Below are 23,781 nucleotides of genomic sequence, written 5' to 3'. Positions count from 1 at the left end.
CTTCACTTGAAATATGTGCATTTGCTTCTTTTGTAATTAATTATTCCAAATTGCTGCAACTAGTGCGCGATCAGAGACAGCGTCCAGGAGAGCCGAGGTCCACATGGGGACATTCTGCCTAGGGCCCTCACCCCCTTCTTTCGAATTAGGGGGTGATTTATGGGCACAGCAGGCAAGGGCAGTGTTCCCCATTTCCTTGGGGCAACAAGGCAGGTTGCCTACTCCCATAACAGCCTCTTAATTACCCCGTGTGGGTCGGAGAGATGGTATTGTCGGCCATCTTCCAATGCGCCCCCTAGTGGCCCCCCGAAAATCACTTCTCTCAGGAGAGAAGCGGCCATTAACATAAATTAGAGTTTCTAAGCCAGAGAGTAGCTAGGGACAATTTTTTATTATTATTTATTTATTGCTAGAATAATGGAAAGAGTTAACACTTTCCCACCAAACCATGGTCCTGTTCCTGTCAGGACCCCAGGCCACTGGCATTTAAAGTATAGAGGAAAATATACATGAAACTTGATGTGGTGCATTTAGTGCTGTGCTTAGTTTGGGCCTTGGCCTTGTCTACATTTCCACTGGGTCTGAGAGGTTTTCTGCTTGTCCCTTACTTTCTAGTCACGGATCTGAGAAGTTTTTTTCTTTGTCCTGCCATTTCCCCCCAGAAAAAAACACACCACTGTTTACTGCTGAATCAGAACAAATGTCAATCCACAGAAAAACCAATTAATGTTTGTTCCAGTTCAGCAGCAAACAGCAGATTTTCCTGAGGGAAAGCGATGGGACAAGTAGAAGTGTGGCCTTAGTCTGCCATCTTAGTTTCTGATATGACCAAGGACTGGGCTACATGTTTCAACTAGGATCCAAAGAAACACACAGTTCCACACTCAGAAAGGGGCTTGTGGTTCTGGGAGGGGTGGGCAAATATTCAGCTTTCCTGTCTTAAATTCAGTTCCTCCATTTTTCAACAAAATCTTCGTGCCATTTACTGTGAATTTCTCCTCATAAACCTGCTTTTGTACGCAATGCTGCCTAATATACACTCTCCCCCAAAGCAGTTTCCTCTCAAATAATGCATTTTTAATGTTATTTTCATTAATATGTGTTTTATTACCTTAATATGCTCATGTGGATTTGCCCAGTTGTAGAGAGGGCATGTCTCTTCATGGAAGTACTTCCCATGAGTTAAGGTAAAATGTTGATTTCGCATTTATTACACATTCATGATGATTTGTGCTCATGATGCTATTGGGGCAGTCATACGTGGTATCACTTTTATTACTATTGGCACCTGCAAATGGTTTGGAAACGGTAATACTGCTTTATTTCCAATTGGTGTGGGTTTAGAAATGAGACAGTGCAATGATACAGCAGCAGCAGCAGCAGCTAAAAGCCAAGGAAGCATCACTTCCTTATCTTGCAGTGTCTCAATGCTACTGCTGTCATACAATATCAGGGAGGGAAGGTTCATGATGCCAAACATCTCTTATGCCAGATGCAGCATCTCCTAAGCAGTTAACCTCTGTAGTGGAGTTTCTTGCGTGAGTGCAAGTTGTCAGATATATTTTCGGTTCATTGTTGTCACCCTTCAGTCCTGGGATTTATAGCTGTCACTGACCAGAGTGGGTAGCGATTGCCCTTCTAGTCAGATGTTAAAAGGATGCTGGATGATTAGATTTCCTTTGAGATTGCCTGGGGCGCATCATATATGCATAGCAAGATGTCTGATACTCTTCAAATAAGAAAAGAATGTTCTGTTCTTGCTGCTCTTTATCGCCAACGACACTCATTGTAGCATCAAAAGAAGGGGGGGCATTTTTATGAGCTTGGAGGTAACGGAGTGCCTCTCAGTGGTTAGAGCATCTACTTTGCATGCAGAAGGTCCCAGGTTTGCCCCCCTGTGTCTCCATGTGTGGCTGGGAGGAAACCCTGCCTGAAACCCTGGACAGCCTCTGCCAGTGTAGACAGGAGTGAGCAAGATGGACCAATGTCTGCCTCAGCATAAGGCAGCACATTCCTATGTACCTATCTATAGCATTCCTTCAATTCTGAAGCAAATTCAGGTAACAGAATAGCGTACCAGCTACTCCAGTGTATGGTCACTTACAAGGATAAGATCAGGTATATGTGGGAAGAGCAGGGAATACCTGAAGCCACAGTCAGTCTGGCATGAACTATGGTTCTGCACTTCAACTGCAGGGTAGTGATCTTCACTACAGGAATATTCTTTCAATGGTATGTCAATAAAATCATAACAACACTTGCAATATTTTGCAATGGGATTTGCCATGCTCCACAAGCAGTGGGGGGGGGGGGCTAGGGGGGCCATGGCTCCAGGTGCAAATTTATGAAGGAGTGCAATCAGGTGCCCCCCCCAGGCTTCCTCTTTGAGGCTGGAACAGCAAGGAGGCAAGCTGCATGGGGCCATTGGGACTGGGGTAGGGATAGTGCTTCCTTCTTGTGGTCAACAAAGGGATGCCCATGTGCGCCCTTCCCCTGGGAGGGAAAGGGGAGAGCACCGCTGCTGCCACCGCCACCACTACCCACCAAGGATGGAGGGAGTGGAAGGCAGGAAGGAACTGCTGGAGCCATGTGTGTTGCCCAGAGCACATCGCTGCAAGGATAGGAGGGTGAGGTGACACAGTGGTGTTCCTGGCTTTACATTTCTCTGCCTTAGCTCTGCTCTCAGGTTGGGGCTAATTTGCAAGGAGAGACTCCATTGATTAGACACTGGCTGGTAAAGGGACTGACCTCTGCCCAGTCCACCAGGGGGTGCAACACTTGTCCTGCCACAGGCATTGGCAACCCACACTACCTGATTGCTCCATGATTGCAGGCATGGGATTTTTGTCTTTCACATGACGGTATATGTTTTGACTCCACAGAGTGGGAAGTGACAGAGACAGGATGTTTGTGTTACTGTGTTCTGTGAAATGGGACTATTGTCCTTTGTTCTTTTTCTCTTTGCTGTCTGATGCTAGAGAGAGAGGGAGCCATGTTGCAGTGCTCCATGTGTGTTTATATGTAAATAAAGTAGATTAGCCAAAATGCTGAGCTGCTGAGGTCTGTCACGCAAGGTGCGCAAACCCTGCGGATCCCTAAGTGTGCTGGTGTCGGTTGGCATCAGTCGCTGTGATGTTCTGGCAGAAGAAAGCTTTTGAAGCTCCCGAATGAAAGACCAGGAGGGAGAGAACATGCCAGTCGGGCACGTGTCTCTGCCAGGGTCCTACTCGAGTGTAGGCTGAACTCCTGACACCTGTCCACAAGTACCCTTCTGACATACCCCAGGCATAAAAATTTGACATGGAGAAGAGGGCAGTGAGACTATGCCACTGCCCATTGAGGCTGGCACCGGAAAGATCTAGCCTACATATGAGCAACTGCTCACACAGAAGTGCCCCTTTGCAAACACTGTTTTTATGCAGACATTGGGGAAAAGATGGGGAGACAAGTCCAAGGGATATGGCAGATAGCAGCACTCTTAATATCATGGATCAATTGCATTTCCCTGCATTGACTGAAATCATGTCCTGCCCAAGTACCCTGCAATAGCAGTGTCAATGTTTGGTTACGGTTACTAGGAATCAAACGACACCTTTTCAGATTAATGTTGATGCAGCAGCAACTCTCATAGGTTCCAGGCTTCTTCTTCAGAGGGAGAAGTGAGGCAGCCGACAGAAAGCAATACGAGGCAGTTATCTTGTCAAAGGAACTCAGGGTTTAATACACAAGAGCTTGTTTTGTAACGGAGAAACCTGTAATCTTAAAACTCAGAAAAGGAAAGGAGAAAGGTCATCTCCTGCACCTTGAAACACTCAAATGGGGTCAGCAATTAGGAAGAGGCTAATGCTTGGCTTTCAAAGTGCACATCATTCAGAGTGCTGATTCAGCAAATGAGATCCACTGAGGTGCCCTGAGCAAATATCAATGGGAGCCCAGTTACGGTTACAATATTCAGTTCTTTTAAAAGCTGTCTGCCTGGGGTTCTCCCATTTCACCCCTAGAAAGCCCACCATGTGCAAAGAAAATGAGCACTGGAGATCTTGCAAACAGAGGAAGGCTTCCTGCAGTGGTTTACTGTAGGAAGTGGTTGACTGTATCAAAGCAACTGGGAAATGGGTGTGTGAAGGTTAAATGACAAGACTGACGGCTCTATTAAGGCAGCTGCACACACCACGATTGTGGCAGGAAAGACCAATACCATATTACAGCAAACATGCAACGTGGGCATTATATATACTTGGATTCTATATGCATCTTTACACACCCATATGCACCCATTTAGGGAAAACACTAATGTAATTCTTGCTTCAGGAAACAGTGGTATTGTAACAGGACTTTGAGCAGCAAACACATAAGATGTGGCCATTGCAAATTCATGTGTGTATCTGGAAAACCTGGCTCAATCAGATTTTTGATTCATTTGTGCATCGCTTACAGATATATTTATATTGTGTGTGCTGCCCACACATCAACAGGGATTCTCATAGCAAACAAAATGTGTGGAGCTTTCTGCATAATACTGTGGGTGTATGGTGGATGAAAGAATCCTTGAGCGGGTGCTCAGAGTTGTTAGGAGACCCTATTCCCCTGTTCCTGAACTGCATTGGGAAGATGGATTGGTTGTTAAACCACTCTAGAAACTGTAGCTCTGTGAGGGGCATAGGGTTCTCCTAACAGCTTTCAGTACCCTTAAAAAACTACAGCTCCCATGATTCTTTGGGGGAAGACATGACTATTAAAATGGTATAGTACTGTCTTACATGTACAGAGCAGATTCATGCAAGATTCATGCTCGATAGGTTTTTTTTTTTAAAAAAAAATATTTTTATTAGTTTTCATTATAACAAACATAACAAAAAACATTAAGAAAAAAATGATTTAAAATCAACTTTATCATTTTACATACTGTTTATAAAATCAACACAATAGCGAAAGGTGGGATTTCTACAATCCCTCGACTTCCCTCCACCCTCTCTGTGGTTCCATTATTTCATTGTTAAATCATGCATGTCCAAGTCATGTTTCCATCCATTCATATCTGTTTTTATCTATTATTGTAATGTTGCAAATATTTTTTAGAATCCTGATGATGCATCAACTTGTATACCATGGGTAGGCAAACTAGGCCATTATGTTTTATTCTTGGCTTCTTCCCTCTCTAGATAAATCTTGAAATATATTTTTGCCATTCTTTGAAGCATTTCATATTGGTGATCACTGGTATTGATTGAAATAAAAATAATATTTTTGGCAATATGTTCATTTTAATAACTGATATTCTTCCTATTAATGACATATTCATTCTTTCCCAAATTTCTAGGTTCCTCTTTAGGTCCTTCCATGTTTTTTCATAATTGTCTTTAATTATATTTATATTTTAGCTGTTAACCAAATCCCTAAATATTTCACTTTTTTTGTGACTACTTATACCTGTCTTCTCTTCTATCTGTATTTTATCTTGTTCTGGAACATTTTAATCTATAAGTTTGGTTTTACCTTTATTTGATTTAAAACCTAATACTAGACAGAAATATTTTATTTTCCTTAATACTTCCGACAAAGAATCTATTGGATCTTCCACCGTGATAACTAAGTCATCTGTGAACGCTTTCAGTTTGTAGGCTTTATTACCTACCTTAATTCCTTTAATTTCATCCTCCGCCCTTATATTCCTTGCTAACATGCTTGATTGTTCATATTGCAAGTGGATGCCCCAATTTGCCTTAAAAGCATTAAAAATCTAAACTTGGGGCAATGGCCAGTTCATGCACAAAGAAGCAAAAATAGATGGCAAACACACGTTCACCAGCAGAAGGAAAACTCTTGAGCCACTATTAAAATATCCACAGGGAAAAGCAGCCTGTTTCAGAACTTGAGGGTTATTTCTTGACAGTCCCTTTAAGGAATGCCATCTAAATGCTGCATCCGTACAGCAGAATACATTAGCAGTCTCCCACAGTAACCTGAAGGAAACAGGCTGGCAATGCCAGTAGGGGCTCCCATTTCGCAGGCGCTGGAAAGTGGAGTGCAGTCTTGTCACATCCATGATAATCTGACTGGCCACTGAACTGCTGCATTAAGTGGCCAAGATAGTAGACGTACAATTTTCTCACCTTGCTGCCCATTACATTTATAAAATGCTTGGGAGAGGAATTTTGGGGAACAGAGCTAATAGGGTTTATTGACATTCTAAACAGCAGTTTGGAAGAGCATCAGGGAAAGGTGGTATAATTCTCCCCCCCTGCCGCTCATGTTGCTTACTTTCAGTAATTGCTTGCTGTAGCCTTGTCCTTGAACAGTTGTTGAATATACAATCTGGGCTCCTGTAGAAAGTCCTTTTTACAGAAAGGCTGTGTAAATGCTCTGAATATATATGTAGGCAATCCTAATGTCTTCTGCTCTGCGGCTGATTCTTTTTCTTTACAAATTGGCTAGTGACTAGTTAGCACATGGAGAGAACCCAAAGATAAGACGGTAAAAGAACTGATTAGGCATAGCAAATGTAGATGCATTCGGTCAATAGACAATGCCAGGACCTCCTTTGCCTCTTAGAGGCGCTTGGCTCTGTTGTTTTTTTAAAGTGCATCCCAGATCCTGCCTTTTTCACACGTCATTAAAGCCATTTGCAGCTCCCAGCTTTTGGCCTAAAAGCATCTCATCATTTCAAAGGGGAGCATCTTGTCATCTCCAATGCTGTCACATCGAACCTGCTGTGATGCATGTACCTGCATCTAGATGAATTTGGGGAGTTAATTAGATATAACAGGATGCAACAGAATATTAAATCAAAGCAGTGGATTCCTCCAAGTCCTCGCCCCTCCCCAGCTGTGATGTGAGAGTTTCATAATCCCCCAACTAAAAGCTTCACCTTTACATATCTAAAGTTCACCAAAGAGGCAAGCTACAAAAAGCAATGATAGGCATTTGGCACATCTCCTGTTCCTTTATAATTGCAATCACTTTGCTGACCTTTTCTTTCCAAGGCTGAGATGGGGAGTGCGGGTGGCTGTAAATGGAACTGCAGGTTTGCAGCAAAAAACAGTTGTGGGTGGCACCAAATGGCCAGTCTCCTTCAATACTCCTCTCCGCTCAAAACACACATACGCCAAAGCATTTTTTCAATGATGTTTCTGAATACACATACAGATAAATTTAAGAGGTGGACAGTCTGTTTGAAAAGGAACAAAGGCCAGTGTCCATCGTGATAGAATGCACATCCGCCATGCAAACTGTGAAGCCAAGAGGAACCCAGTCTCATGCCATGGTGTGAATGACTGTGATTATACCTGCCTTCCTCCTGTGTTTAACAAGCACTGTGAAGCGGAAAAGAACCAATGTGTACTGGATAGAGAAGTGGATTTGGATTAGGTGTCTGAGGTTCAAATCCCTGCTCAGCCATGTGTGGCCTTGGGCAAGTCACTGACTGTACTCAGATATCACATTCTCTTGTTTTCCAAACAAGGGGCCGGATTTACGTAGGTTTGATGAGGCCCTAAGCTACTGAAGGTAATGGGGCCCTTTATATGTCCAGCTGTGCTTTGTCAACAACAAATTGCCGCTGTTTTTTGTGTTGGATATATGCTATATGGTAATTTATGGACCTAATAGGTATCAAAAGCCATTAGCACATGCAGAATGTAGGCACCCTATATACAGAAATGAGCAAACCAGTGATATTTTAGGGAGCAGGCTAGCAGGCAAGGCCCGTTACTTACATCATAGGAGCCTACACAGCACAAAACACTGTTGCTGCATGTAGGGGTTTTTATTTTGTTTTTTATTTTATATTCTGGAAATGTACATCCAGTTTTTCCCTTTGCATTTTTTTGGGGGGGCCCAAGAGAGTGGGACCCTAAGCTATAGCTTGTTTAGCTTATATGTAAATCCAGCACTGGCTATGCTAGCTGGGGCTGATGGGAGTTGGAGTCCAGCAACTTCACAAGTTCCCCATCCAACCATGGATGAAGGACTGGGAATAAGGCATGTTTGTGTGTGTGCGCCCTTTCCCCACTTTTTCCATCCCCTTCCCCTTGCATGCCCTGCTCAATAGAGAATTCCTGATCAAAACACAATTTGCATCCTGTTTCAGAAGGATCACTCGTATCAAATTTTCCCAGTCACAGCAAACAAAGCAGGAAGTGTTCTGCTCTACTTCGAGTGTGCCAGGAGAAGGAGTTGCATCTCAAATAATCCAGACTATAGATTGGAGGATCAGAGAGCATGATCCCTGAGCACGGCCACAATCTCTCAACTAATCCACCTCATGGGTCCATTGCGATAAAGTGGGATCAGCCTTGAACTCCACAGAAGATTGGCATGATACCAATGTGTCAGAAATAATATATGAGACTCCCACTGTCCAGTTTGATAAGGCATACTCTTCTTGCAAACAGTTCCATGGAGATAATGGAATTACCTGCCCATATACCATCACAGTGTTCTGGACGGCAGCCCATAGAACTCCAATCCCCAACCATTAAAACCAATTAGAGATGTGTCGTTCATCTCAGTGGGATCTCAACGCTATACGTGGAATATCTGCAATAATAGAGAACAGTCAGCATAGCCGAGTTTGCTGCTGCCAAAAACATTTCAAAGTGTTTTGTAATTAGAACTTCATTATTTATCTTTCTGGGTGCTTTTAGATTGGCAGCGGCGATGCCGATCTCTCGTCTGACAGCAAAATCAAATGGTACAGGGTGCTGGGACCGACAGCTACAAAAGATGAATACCCAATTTCCAAACACGTTCGCTTGAAGGGGAAGCAAGTGCAAAAAGAAAGAGAACATAGGCACTGTTGCCATCCTGTCATAATACGCACACCCCTAGCCAAAAGGTATCATGAAGCCATTTCACATCTGACTGCCTTTGATTTCCCAGCCTAATGGACCAGATTCTGGGATATAAGGGAGGATTGTAAGCCCTTAATGATGTGAGTTCAAGTCTCATTCATTCTCTTCTACAGAAAGGCTCCCTCCTGTTTGCCAATCATCCGTCATCTGCCTCATTGACCCCTTGCATTGTAGGCCGCAGAAACTGGTGTTTCCTAGCTAATAGGCTGGCCATCCATCTCTTGAAGACCTTCGGATTTGCTAGTTATTTAAAAACTGAAAGAAAGTGAACAAATACTACTGGGAGCATTCCCATACCGAAGCAGTGCTACGTATAATCAGGATCAGGATTATGTGAGGCTTTTGCAAAGGTGTACACAAAGCTCTCACTTAAAATAGGGAGTGGAAGTGAAATGAATAGTGTGAGTCTAATAGGAGGATGGTGTATTCCTGTTGTGTTTTATGATTTTCCTGATATCGTAAATGAGCCAGAACTGGTCTGTGACCGTAATAATACAATTCAATTCAAGTATGATGGGAATCAGGGAGCACAGAAGCAGGTACAGGAAAACATGAGCTTTTAAGAAATTCCAAAGGAAGAACTTTCAGGAGTTGGGAATTGCAAAGACCTGTAGGGCAGTTCAGAACATTCTGTGTTAAAACCACTTCCAGGCTATTAATGCAAGAAAGGGGGAGAAACAATAGATTTGCCTTTCATAATAGAAAATAAAGTTGTTGTTGTTTTAATAAAGATATTAGGATGAGGTTAAATTTTATTCTGTTTCTAGGAGCGTGTTATATATAAGATGCAACCACAAATATGAAGAAAGCATCATAATCTGGGGGAAATCACTTGGGAGATGATATACAAACTCGGTGAAAATGAGAGGGGGAGAATGTGTTAGGATGTGGAGGTCAAACTCTGGATCAGGTCCATTTAGTCCAGCATCCTGTACTCACAGTGGCCAACCAAATGCCTGTGGGCAGCCTGCCAGCAGGATTTCAGGTACAAGAGTACTCTCCCCTTCTTTGGTTTCCAGCAACTGGTATTCAGAAACATTGCTGCTTCTATCTGTGGTGACAGAGCATAGGCATCATGGCTAGCAACCATCGATTGACTCTCCTCCATGAATTTGTCTAATCCTCTTTTAAGAAAGCCCAACAGAGACTCCATCTCCTCAGAGTATTGCAGAAAAACAATGTCAGTCAGCATCTGATGATCTCCTTCTACTGGTCAACAATAGAAAGTGTCCTTTCATACTGCATCACGGTGTGGTACGCTGGTTTGACACCATCTGATAGGAAGTGCCTACAGAGGGTGGGGAATACAGCACAAGATATTATGGGCTGTCCTGTAAATCTGCTGGATGAAATAGCAGTAGAATGTTGCCTCAGGATAGTGAGGAAATTCTCAGGGATGATTCACACCCTGGCTGGCACTTTCTTGATCTCCTGCCCTCAGGCAGAAGATTTAGAAGCATGATTAGTCCCACCAACAGGGTAAAGAACAGCTTCTATCTGTGGGCTGTTAGGCTGCTGAATGAAAAGAACAGGGCAACTGACTTTCGGGTTTGGTTGGGTGTGTCAGTAAAGGAGGGGAATTAAGACTAAGAGAGTTGAGTGGGGGTGCTCGTGTAACCTCACCGTATACAAGTTGTACAAGTGACAATAAAGTATTTCAATTTTAAAGCCACCCAACTTGGAGGTCAGCACTGTCTTCTGTGAGAGCAAGTTCCAAGGGTTAACTATGCACTGTGTGAAGAAGTACTTCATTTCATCTCTCTTGAATCTTCCAGTGTTCAGCTTTGTTCGACCTCCATGAGTTCTAGTATCATGCAAGAGGGAGGAAAACTAAAAAGGAAGGGGAATAGAGCTTGAGAGAATGGAAGGGGCAGGGAGGAGCTGGGAAGTGTGCCCCCAAAGATTCAGGAGAGTGTGTGTGAGAGATGGTTGAGGGAAGGCACAGGCAGACGTTGGTCTTTCAAATTTCAATTTGGCCCTGTGTGAGGCCAAATTTCGGGGCCTCCCGCCCCTCACCTTCCATTTGCTCAGTTCACCACATCATAGCTGTGATGCCCTGCAGACCCTCTAGGCCCAGTGCAAGGGAACTGGTCACGTTGTCCTATATCCACAGGGAGAAGAAAATCTGGCAGAGAAGTCTGGGAAACTAATTACAATAAGAGAAGATGACCTTTAAAAAGATAGGAGCATCAATTTAGGATCCTGAGAAGAGGGTTAAGATTCAAAAGAGCTCCACATGGATAAAGGAGAAATTAAACTGAAAAAGCCCTCAATGAATTCATATTTTTAGAGTGGCTTTTATTATTTTTAGTTTTATTAACAAGCCATGACTGCATAATAAAGTTTGGTTTTTGGTTGTTGTTGTTTAAAAAAAGAAAACTTTGTAATAACTGTTCTGTCATGCTCTTAACACAACAAAGGGATATGTGACTTGAGCATAGATATCTAATCTATAGGACCCCTTGATGTTTATACATGCACATATCCTTCCTCAGTTACCTTGGCAACCACTCCCAGGGAACTAGCAGGGTTATTCTTTATGGCTTATTTATCCTTCCCTTCCTCTGTGGAGCTCAGGGCAGTCACTGTGGCCTCCTCGCCCTTATCACAACATCCTTGCAAGAATGGTGGCCGTCAGGCTGCTGCCACCGACTCCCAGCCCAGGAATGTACAAAGACAAGGAAATGTTTCTTACCTTCCACTTTTTACTCAGTATTTACAGAGAGAGGCTATAGAACCCAGACTCTTGGATAATGGCGTTGTCCTGAGTGAATCTCCCCCCCCCATCTCTCCCACTTCCTCATTTGTCAGTCTCATCGTCTCTCCTACGGGTGCTGCTAGGTGCCCTCTGTCTTTGAGCTCTTTGCTCTCCTACTTTCAAGGCTCGCCGGGTTCTGGAAGAAGGGTGTGTGATCTGGAATGCTTTCTAAAGACACTATGTCCGTCATCTGTCACCCCCCATGGTGCTTCTTCCTCCTCCTCCTCCTCCATTATTTCCCAACTTTTCCTCGTCATCTGCCTCTGAGCTGTGACCTCCCTCAAACCCCTTGTTGTAATTCTGAACCATCTTCTTTTTCCTCCACCCTGGAAGGGTCAAGATGGGAAGGCGGTCTCCACCGTTCCTCCTCTGCCCATTCCCTGACAGTGGTTGGCTCAAAGTCAGCCAATGAGCTTCAAGAGGAGTGGAAATTTGAATTGAGGTCTTGCCCAGCCTCTGTCAGGAATGGCCCCTCCCAGAGCGACAGCGAGGACTCTGAGGGGGAGGGGTGGCAGACTGGGGGAAAAACAGTGGTACCTCGGGTTACATACACTTCAGGTTACAGACTCTGCTAACCCAGAAATATTACCTCGGGTTAAAAACTTTACTTTAGGATGAGAACAGAATGATTTGTCATACAATGATTTGTCATACAATATAACTGCTTACCCATAGTATATTCGAGGCAACTTGTCCAGATAGAGTAACCTTCAGTGATTACAGTGGTACCTCGGGTTACAGACGCTTCAGGTTACAGACGCTTCAGGCTACAGACTCCGCTAACCCAGAAATAGTGCTTCAGGTTAAGAACTTTGCTTCAGGATGAGAACAGAAATCGTGTTCCGGCAGCGCGGCAGCAGCAGGAGGCCCCATTAGCTAAAGTGGTGCTTCAGGTTAAGAACAGTTTCAGGTTAAGAACGGACCTCCAGAACTAATTAAGTACTTAACCTGAGGTACCACTGTAGTGGCTTGGTTCCTTCCTATCCCATCCAGGAATTGAGGCTGTAAAGTCCCAAGATAGTGTAGGTCAGATGGAGACAGTCGAGGCTTCAGAGGAACTGCAGCCTTTAGACATCACTCTGAGGAGGGTGGAGACTGATTCGGGGGTGGAGGGAGTCCCCACAGGCTTGCAGAAGGGGCAGAGCCCAGGCTTGGCATCAGGCTAATAGGAGGCAGGTCGCCCGATGGAGGATATCCTGTTGGCAAAGAGCCCGCCCTTCAGTCGGGTCAACTTCTTCCCAAGAGGACTAGAACTGTGTGCTTGGCATGTAACTACTGCGTAAATACTAATAAATCTAAGTGCAATTAAACCATCAGCTTGCCTCATTCTTGGCAGGGGACAGACATCTGGAATACTGACAGCCTCATTGGAAGGAAATAACTTTTAAAAAGAAAAGAAATTAAATATATATATAACTTAAGAAACTCATTGCCACCAGATGTTATCATGGCCACAGATCCTTGAAGAGGATTACATACTTTCATGGAGTCATAGAAAAGATATCATCTGCTGTTATTTGTTATAGGAAAGATCAGGTGTTTGTCGCGTTTATAGGATTTCTTATCGGAGGGGCTTATAACAATTTGACAGTTCAAAAACAGAAAGTTACAAATGGTGTTGGTGTATATCAGGTATTGGGATGTAAGAGGGCACTTTATTCTGTTTTGCCCTTTGTTCATTGAACGCAGCACTGATTCCGTTCTGCTGCAGTTTGTCTTCTGCCTAAAACATGCTTTTTTTGTCTTGCTGTCCAGTGTGGCAGCTGCATAACTTCTGCAATTAATTGTTTAAATTATGTAACGGCATTGTCATTATGTTACTCCACCCCATTCATTTCAGTGCAAAGGAAACCCAATGCAAACAAGGGGGGTAATAATTAGTTGTGTATCGTTTGCTGACTGAAAGCAGCAACAACAGCAAATACTTGTTGCATTGACTGGATTGATTTCCATTCCAGACAGAGGATGAATAAGGAAATATTATTGGCAATTTTTGCTCCCATTTCTGTGGTCATTGGAATTCTCCAACATAACTCTTGAGGTACCAAAAGCAAAATTGTGGATAAGCACAGGGGAAGACTACAGCCATCACCCCTGCCTCAAAAAAGCAAGCAGCTGGTCATTGTGGGAAACACAATACTAGACACGATGAACTCTTGGTCAGATCTAACTAGACTCTTTTGTTCTAATAAGAGGGCTCAGCCAGCCACAGCCCACCACAGAAAAGTAATTTTTCTTCACCATCATTATCAGCACACAGTCACAGGCTGCTTCCGAAAGCCTTTGTATTGAAATCCCTTCACTGCGCAACAGAAAAATTCAAATTGTAAGATATAAATATTGGCTGTAGAACAATAGCTCTGGAAAATGTTGCTACTTGCAGTAATCTGCAATTAGCGACTGGAACCATTTCTTTTGTTGGCTAACTGGAAGAGATTTGTGTGCACAGACAATGGATTTGGCGTCAAACTCAAAGCACGCCTTGCTAATTTATACTTTTAGGTGAAGTGTATCTCTGGGCCAGCACAATGTCAAAAAATGGTTGGAGGATGAGCATTTGATTCCATCAAGTACTGTCTGTTGCAGACTCCTTTAATGAATGTATCCAGGAGCCGTTATCACTGAGCAGCAAAAGAAGGATTTACAGATATTACATAGTGCTCCCATCCCTTTTGTTAAACTCTGGTTTGGCATTGAGAAGGTAGATAACATTATGGAAAACAAAAGGAGTTTTACATCATTTATCAAGCAAGAAAGCTTTAAGCCATTTGTTCTCCACTTGAATATGTGCCTCATCTGGCATTGTTGCTAGAGGTGAATTATTTGTGTATTACCCGTTCCTGCTTTCTTTATTTGGGTTGGGGGAGGTGAGAAGGTTTATTCCCCCCCCCCAAAAAAAGAAACATGTCTTTCTTTTGAGTATACCACACTTTGAGGAGCTGGTAAACTGGTAAATTGATCAGACACATACAGCCAGTGGCCTGGTTTGCACATCACATTAAACTGTAGCTAAAATAAACTTTGGTTTGATGTGAAATTGTGGGTGCTTTGCTCCTCTCCAACTCCTGCAGCTGCTGCTGTGCTGTCCAGCAAACCATGGTCTGGCTGCTTACCTTGCCTGAACCTGAACAAAGCACAAGATGTGAAAGAGAAAAAAATGAACCACAAGACCAGGTTTGGATGACAAAGCAAGGTAGACCATAGTTTGTTTCCTTGCAGGGGGGCAGCAGCAGAAGTGGGCAAGGATTTCAGCAGTGTACATTAGCACACTGCCCATTCTCCGGGAAGACAACGTCTCCCAGTAAAACTCACTTTGTCACCCTTTGCAGTTTTCTTCACGGCACCAATGTACCATACCCTCCAACATTTCTGTGATGAAAATAGGGACACCATAGTCAATAATAATAATAATAATAATAATAATATTTATACCCTACCCATCTGACTGGGTTTGCCTTCAGATGTTTTCTAAAGGTTGTATATTATCTCCATGCATCACATAACTCCGTACCCTCCGATGAAAACAGGGATATCCTAAGGAAAGTGGGACGTCCTGGGATCAAATCAGAAACTGCGACAGCTTTTGCAAATCCGGGACTGTCCCTGGAAAATAGGGACACTTGGAGGGTCTGATGTACTGTTTGTCAATAGAAGAGGCAGGGAGAGTTGTGAGGATTAATTAACTATTTTCAACTCTTTGTTACACTGAGGTACTGATAAAACACCTGCCCTGTTAAAGCGTCCCATCTTATGAAGCAAAGGTATATGAAAGTGCTCCTAAAATTACTTCTGCTTTAAAAGATGGAAAACGTGTGTGAGAGAGAAAGGGGGGTAACCTCCAATTCCTCTCATCTAATTATGTCACTGATACATGAGTCCTCACAGCTGTCACTTTTTAAAAGATGCTTTAAGTTCAGCACTGATAATCACCCGGTCTGCTTTTATTTATTTAACTTGTTTCATGAAACTTGCATGCTGCCTGATGGTAAAATAATAAAAAAAATCCCAAAGGGGTCTGCAAAAAAAAAATGAAACAATAAAATTCTGTCAAAACAGTTAAAAGCCGCTATTTAAAACATACAAGAAATAACTAAAACCAACAATGAGCTAAAAGCAGATTGAAATGCACACTTCGTTAATGCAGCTCTTGTTTGAGACAAAGAGATGGAGAAGTGTTTGGGTCATATCAAGTACAGTGGTACCTCGGGTTAAGAACTTTATTCGTTCTGGAGGTCCATTCTTAACCTGAAACTGTTCTTAACCTGAGGTACCATTTTAGCCAATGGGGCCTCCCCCTACTGCCGCCGCACGATTTCTGTTCTCATCCTGAAGCAAAGTTCTTAACCCGAGGTACTATTTCTGGGTTAGCAGAGTCTGTAACCTGATGCGTCTGTAACCCGAGGTACCACTGTATTCCTTTGCGGTGACTGTCATCTGATTCAAGCAGGGAGAAAGTCAGATTCTGGAAATGGCTGCAGCTGAGGGATGTTCGTGCAGCTCCATGTTGCTGGACCACAACTCCCGTCTTCCCTGACCATTGGGCACACTGAACAGGACTACTGGGGGTTGGAGTGCAACAAAGACCACAGGTCCCCCCACCCCCTCTGTAGCTACCCAAAAGGTAGCTGGCTCTTAGAGAACTGTGTGCATTTGGATTTCCAGCATAGAGATCTTTTGACTTTACTGTTGTCTATGCTATGCCATAACATGACACAAAGACAAAACAAAAAAAATTCCTTCCAGTAGCACCTTAAAGACCAACTAAGTTAGTTCTTGGTATGAGCTTTCGTGTGCATGCACACTTCTTCAGATACACTGAAACAGAAGTCACCAGACCCTTCTATATAGTGAGAAGGTGGGGAGGGGTATTACTCAGAAGGGTGGTGGGAATGGGTGATTGGCAGATAGCTGTGATGAGCCTGTTGACGACTCTTAACGACTGCTATAGGTCTTACAGGAAAAAGCAAGGGGTGAGAAGGTGAAAAAGAAAGGCGACACAAAGAAATCATGATAGAAGAGTTAGATAAGCCCCTCTGAGTTTGAGTCATTTTTTAACTAGTATTATCATAGAAAAATGATAATTATTGACTTGTTGGAGAGAGTTAATTGACTGCGAATCCGGGCAAGTTCTTTTGAAATACAATGTTGTTTAGTCGTTTAGTCATGTCCGACTCTTCGTGACCCCATGGACCAGAGCACGCCAGGCACTCCTGTCTTCCACTGCCTCCTGGAGTTTGGTCAAACTCATGTTGGTAGCTTCGAGAACACTGTCCAACCATCTCGTCCTCTGTCGTCCCCTTCTCCTTGTGCCCTCCATCTTTCCCAACATCAGGGTCTTTTCCAGGGAGTCTTATCTTCTCATGAGGTGGCCAAAGTATTGGAGCCTCAGCTTCATGATCTGTCCTTCCAGTGAGCACTCAGGGCTGACTTCCTTAAGAATGGATACGTTTGATCTTCTTGCAGTCCATGGGACTCTCAAGAGTCTCCTCCAGCACCATAATTCAAAAGCATCAATTCTTTGGTGATCAGCCTTCTTTATGGTCCAGTTCTCACTTCCTTGAAATACAATAGGTTCATAATATGCCAAAATTAAATCAATTTATTAATTATAGATCAATGAAATAATGATTTGTGGATCGATTACATTTCTTCAGAAAGTGCAGCAAGAGAGAAATGGTTGAACAGAATAAGAGCAAAACATAGACCCAGAAATCCTGAGGGGAATATAAACCCTGAGGTAAATTAAACTACTGTTGAGGATGTTAAAAGAGGAGCCCCACTAGGGAAAAATAAGACAGCAGTGGCATGTCTGTGTGTACCCAAAATGACATTTAGATGTTTATAATGCTCTACTGTACTATTAATTTGCTTCCCACAAAAAAATCTAATTTTCATTTTGACACTGCCATGAGAAACAGCTTTGATTGAAAATGACTGTGCATTTCCCTGCCACTTGGGCCATGTAATATAACTTGACATTTGGCTACAAAGGTGAAATACTGTGTCCCAATTCAAAGGTTAACATACTTGCCACTCAAAACCCACTACTAAACAATCAGAGCTCCATATCACTGCCATAACACGTGTAAAGAGAAAACTGCATGGGTTGCTTAGATTGTGCAACTTCCACTTGTACACTTGACAAGCGGCAATAGAGTGGCTACCTCAGAACTGCTTAAAAAGAGAAAAGGCACCAATGGAAAAGGACAGAAGAAGACACCGATTTGCATACAGTGTGTATATGTGTATATTGGGGTGGTGCCTCCCAATTTATTCTGCTAACTGCCCCCCACTGCATCTGCACCACCTCTCATCATGCTATAGTTCACAGCGCCATCTGTGACCACTGAAACTACAGATTGATGGCATTTAGAGCAAATATATATAGCAGGATATATACACAAATTTAGAAATCAATAAATAGAAATACAATTTACCTCGTCAAAGTGGGGAACAAGACTGTGTGCCTGCTCAGTCTGCTCTCCATGTGCCAAACCTGAAGGCCCTTGCTCTCCCTTTTTATGATTCTTAATCTTTAAACTAGACTTGGATCAGACAGCTCCTCAGATAGAGGACTGTCCTCTATAAAGCATGAGACATGGCCACTCTATGCTGCACTGTAAAAGTCTAAGACTTTGGAGCTGAGCTTTCAGGCAGTAGCTGTGTCCATTAATTTCAGGGAGTCTACTCTGAATACGACTTCATTGTATAAAGAAGCTTTAGTTTTCTCTCTCTTGTTTTGTCTTCATATCCAGTGTCCCTACCATTTGCCCCTCAGACTTAAATACCCTATCTTGGCAAAAAAAAATTCAGCAGAATCTATCTGGACTGGATCTCCTTTCAAAGGGATTACATAAGGAAACATGCTTTTGTAAGAAGCGACATTCCTGGTGATGGATGGCAGCATATCGCAGCAAAATTGGAAAGATACTCAGGATGAACTGATCCATTAAATCACCATTTTCTGTAAATACATTTCGCCTATCAGATGGCTTTCTGCTACCCAGATTATATTTTTCTAACCAACAGGTGTCAGCAATCATACTTGTCTATAACCCTGAAGCTAGGTGGAAGGTTGGAAATAAAACTGAAATCAGAGCTGCTCCCAGGGGTTGGCAAAGTAGGTCCCCGCTGTGGGCACAGCTCAGGGAGCGGCCACAAAAATCACCTGTCAGACGATGGAGAATATGATGTACAGTATATGTTTGTGGTGCCATGACACTGCTGTCGTGGCCAGGACAAGCACAGGAGAAACTTCCAGTCCTTCTCGCACCACGGCACAAAGGGGTGCAGTAAAGTGATTTTTTTCCCCCAGGATGCGTGTGCTGATATGGCTCCTTGCCTCTGAGCCTAATCTTATATATGTTTAGTGAAATGTAGGTTCATTGGGACATAAATGAGCACAGGGTTTTAACAGAGCAAAGTGCTTTCTGAAGCCACATCAGTGCTTAAACTATTGTATAACATATACTTGAGATGTGGGTGGTGCTGTGGTCTAAACCGCTGAGCCTCTTGGGCTTGCCAATCAGAAGGTTGGCATTTCAAATCCCTGTGGTGGGGTGAGCTCCTGTTGCTCTAGCCCAGCTCCTGCCAACCTAGCAGTTTGAAAGTATACCAGTGTGAGTAGATGAATAGGTACCGCTGCAGTGGGAAGGTAAACAGCATTTCCGTGTGCTCTGGTTCGCATCACGGTGTTCCGTTGCACCAGAAGTGTTTTAGTCCTGCTGGCCACATGACCCAGAAAGCTGTCTGCGGACAATCACCGGCTCCCTCGGCCTGAAAGTGAGATGAGCGCCACAACCCCATAATTCCCTTTGACTCGACTTAACCATTCAGGGGTCCTTTACCTTTTTTACCTTTACCTTTTCTAACATATAACACTTTAGAGTATGTTTGCTTCAGAGGTAGAACAATATTCTGGTTCTGATAGCCAATGTACGTTTACTTTGAAAGATGCTCCTGCGGGTTATTTCAATTTGGTCCATTGCCTTCCCCTCCCCCACCTCCCCACGCTCCATGCAACATCTGTCACCAGACACCTTCATCCATGTTGAGGGATGTCATTCATTCCATCTCTTTATTAAAAGCAAGCTTTCAGCTAGCATACTTTATTTTTTATCAACCTAACTTAATGTTTTTATTTGTGTAGCCAAATAAAGGGAAATGTACAAGAAGAGCACGTTTCTCACGCCACAGAATACCCGTTCCACATTTGTAAGAGCTTGAGGGTTTATTGGGTATTTTGTGTTTTTATATTGTGATTTTATGTTGTAACTGCCCTGAGACCTGTGGGGATAGGGCGGTATACAAATTTAATAAATAATAAGAATAATGGATAATTTAGTATGGAACCCCTTCACCTTGGAACTCCCTGCCTCTTGAGATCAAGCAGGTACCTTCACTGCACTTTTTTCAGTGCCTACTAAAAACATTCCTCTTTAGACAAGCCTACCCAGATACTTAGAAAGTCAAGGCCATTTTTCTCTGTTTTGTATGCTTTACAGTACAGTTGTGGATTTTTCGTGATTTTATTCTTTTATCTTTTTGTAAACTCTTTTGAGGGTTGGTTGGTTTTTAACACTCAAGCAGTGTATAAATTTTATGAAACAAATAAATAAATTCTGAGGGTTCGCTTATTTCATATAATAATTAGTGGCTAAAATTTTACAAGTAGCTGACAATATAATTAGTTGAATACTTGATGTTGGGCAGAAAGAACCTTATCCTTTTCACCTTGTGATTGTGTGGGAATGTTGTGGATAGGAGGAGAGGATATATTGATTTATTATTATCCTTCCTCACTCACGCTTGTGAGTCAGTAGCAGAGTACATTCCCCTGTATATTGCAGGAAGCTACTAGTTGGTAGATTCATCTGAATCGCTTGAGTTAAGTGATCCAGTCTGGCTTGTCCAGACTGGATTGTTCCTGGTAAATTCCCCTTTATTCCCTCTTAAAACAATAAAGACACAACAGGCTTCTTTAAAAGTAATGATAAGAAGTTTACTTACATTCAGTTCACAGTATGATCCTGAAGGCAGGCTTTAGCTTGTACTTACAGAAGAGAGTGTGAGTTAATCCCATATGAGGATTAAGCCCATGTGCTACTGGCTGAGAGCCAGCAGACAGCAAAATATATCAAGATCAGAAGAGAGCAGCAAAAGAGAGGAAGATAGCTGTGTGACTGGTCCCTTTACAGGGTCTCACCCATCACCCTGGTCACAAGCAGGGGGAGAATGCTCCAGACAGGTGTGACAGGAAGTCCTCCTGCCTGGAGTAACATCCCCCTGTGTGTCCACTCTGGGCAAACAGGAAATGTTGTACTTGACTGCTACCTAGACTTTCTAGGTAGCCTGCAAAATAAATTTTCACAAAATAGATGCTTAGAACTACGGATGGATGGATCAGTCTATTTATGGGCTGTGCAAATTTCACATGTGTTCATGCATATGTTCAATCCCATTTCTGCAATAATCTGTGATGGTGATAATTAAATAAAATCCAAGCCAAAAGAACCCATATTTAAATGCACATTTAAATAAACATGTATAATAATATTTACATGTTCATTTTATCACAAAATGCTGTAGTTTTGGATTTAATTTCACTTAGGCATTTCTAAACATATTTTATCCTAAAATATACATTTCGGTGTATTTTTTTTAGTCAGTATCTGGATTGCAAAGTTTGCAAAGTGTGAAGTTTGAAGAATAGTTATGCTCTTAAGAGTTTATTAAAATCATTCAAGTCATGGCAAGTAGAATAATTATTGTCAGTGCTTTATTTTGGGGGGAAACCCTGAAGGAACTCGGCTAATAGGGTATTGGGTAAACAGGCAGGATCACAATGGCTCTTATCAATACTTGACCTAAAGAAGGAATAACATGCATGGAACTGTGACAGATTTAGCAGGCCCTCATAATTGCATCGGCTGAATTTGTTTTGTTATCCAATTGCCGCAAAGTCTTTTATTTCATCACTTCCCATCTGCAACTAAGTAGAACAGCTGCCATTGTAATGGTGTTCACCATTTTAAATCATGCAAAAATGCAGGTGGAAAATAGAACTCATGGGTTTATAATGGCTTTGGAAGTAATTTAGATGAATGTTGAACCTGTTGTGGAGTTTGTGAGGCTCTGCTAAGCTTGGGGGTGTTTTTCTTCTGTGGCTGCTACGATATTTAACTCCAAGAGCGTGCTATACTTGAAAATTCAGAAATCTTATATTCCTATTCTGTTTCAGGCAGACCCCTGTTCCCCTCACAGAGATACAATTCCCAGAGTTTCCTATGGAGGAAGATTGATTGCTAAACAGCTCTGGGAAATGCAGTTCTGTGAGGGGAATAGGGGTCTCCTAACTACTCTCAGCATTCTTAACAAGCTACACCTCCCATAATTCTTTGGGGAAGTCATGAAAAGTGGTAGTATAATAATTTAAATGTATGGTGTGAATGTGGGCTTAGCCTGCTGTCCAGTCTGCCAGCTGCTGCTGGGCAATGTCAAGTCGTCTCCTGCCCTCTCCCTTCTTATAGTTCTTTATCTTTAAATTTGACTTGGACTGGACATCCCTTCAAATAGAGAACTCCTCCGAACAGAGGACCTCCCTCCACAAAGTGGGGCACAAGACCATCTTTGGAGGCACCGAGAGAAACGATAACTGGCAAGGAAACAAATGGCATTACTAGGTTACATTTTAGAAAGAAAACTTAAAAGGTTTGGACTGCCTTGTTATTGCACTTGGGCTAACACTTTCATTAATCATAAATAGAATATAAAATGAAGATTGGAGGAGACATAAAAATGGAACATAAAATCATAAAATGATTCAAATGTGCCCTTAGCAGGAAGTTAAACTGGCAGGCTGAGGCTGAAGGGACCTCGGAGCCTATATAATACTAATGGAGAGTTATTGCAAAGGTGTAACATGAAGGTATTCCTAAAGTTAGTGGAATAATGGGAATGTTGAAAGCCAGAAATAAGCAGTTAATGCTAATGTACTGATGCTTTCACATAGTTAAACTTGTGCATCCATTGATTCCAAGATCCAGTATGAGATATTTAGCATCCAATGTTAGCCCTACTCAGAGTCACCCATTTCAATGAGTGGACATAAGAACCTGCTGGATCAGAACAATGGCCAGCATCCTGTTCTCACAGTAGCTAGCCAGATGGCTGTGGGAAGCCTGCAAACTAGACATGATCACAACAGCACTCTGCCTACCTGTAATATCCAGCAAATAGTATTCAGGGACATCGTGGTTTATCTCGGTTCAATAATTTCAGTGGGTCTCTTCTGAATAGGACTTAGTTGGATGCAACCCTTCAGCTGCAATTCAGGGAACAAACTGTTGAATATAGTGGGACTTATTAAAGGTAAAGGTAAAGGTAAAGGTAAAGGGACCCCTGACCATTAGGTCCAGTTGTGGCCGACTCTGGGGTTGCAGCACTCATCTTGCTTTATTGGCTGAGGGAGCCGGCGTACAGCTTCTGGGTCATGTGGCCAGCATGACTAAGCCGCTTCTGGCGAACTAGAGCAGCATACAGAAATGCTGTTTACCTTCCTACTTTGACGTGCTTTCAAACTGCTAGGTTGGCAGGAGCAGGGACCGAGCAGTGGGAGCTCACCCCATCGTGGGGATTCAAACTGCCGACCTTCTGATCGGCAAGTCCTAGGCTCTGTGGTTTAACCCACAGCACCACCCGTGTGGGACTTACCTCTCAGTAAACACACAAAGGATCAGTCAGGTCATAATAATAACAACTGAATGATACTCAATACAACCAATGGAAGCATGGCCCTCGAACAACAGGCTTGTTCCTTGAACTATGTGAATATTGCACAAGTACCAGGATGGTCTGAGGCAGTCTAAACGCAAAAGTAACTGATATGCATGCTGAGATTGGAAAAGTGACTGTCTCCATGAATTCCCACAGTGAATTCTCTGTTAACTCTCTAATGAATAGGCTGAATATCACTTGAATTAAAGGTAATTTTATGACGTCACTCACGGATTACCTTCATACACCGAAATGGAAATTGGGAGCCTGCCGAACATGTTTTTCACAGCACCACAGGAGTCTGAATTATAAGTAACAAAACAACATGTAATATCAATCAAAAGTGATTCTACAAACATCTGGAGAAAGAAGCGGGGTGTGTGTGTGTGGGTGTGG

General features: G+C 42.8%; 1 protein-coding gene and 1 long non-coding RNA gene across 6 annotated transcripts in view; one reads left to right on the top strand and one right to left on the bottom strand.

The window, feature by feature from the left end:
- Positions 1-20,937, bottom strand: part of LOC309366084 — a 76,731-nt gene extending 55,794 nt beyond the window's left edge. Inside the window, exon 1 of the long non-coding RNA XR_014166482.1 lies at positions 20,620-20,937. This is a non-coding gene — a long non-coding RNA (uncharacterized lncRNA). The remainder of the gene's footprint in view (positions 1-20,619) is intronic.
- Positions 1-23,781, top strand: part of KCNH1 (potassium voltage-gated channel subfamily H member 1) — a 223,883-nt gene that overhangs the window by 172,908 nt on the left and 27,194 nt on the right. The window lies entirely within an intron of this gene.

The sequence above is a fragment of the Podarcis melisellensis genome, assembly GCF_964234715.1.
Source record: "Podarcis melisellensis genome assembly, chromosome: 3".
Classification (NCBI taxonomy): Eukaryota; Metazoa; Chordata; class Lepidosauria; order Squamata; family Lacertidae; genus Podarcis; species Podarcis melisellensis.
The sequence above is the reverse complement of the archived record's forward strand: the minus strand, read 5'-3'. Positions and strand labels throughout refer to the sequence as shown.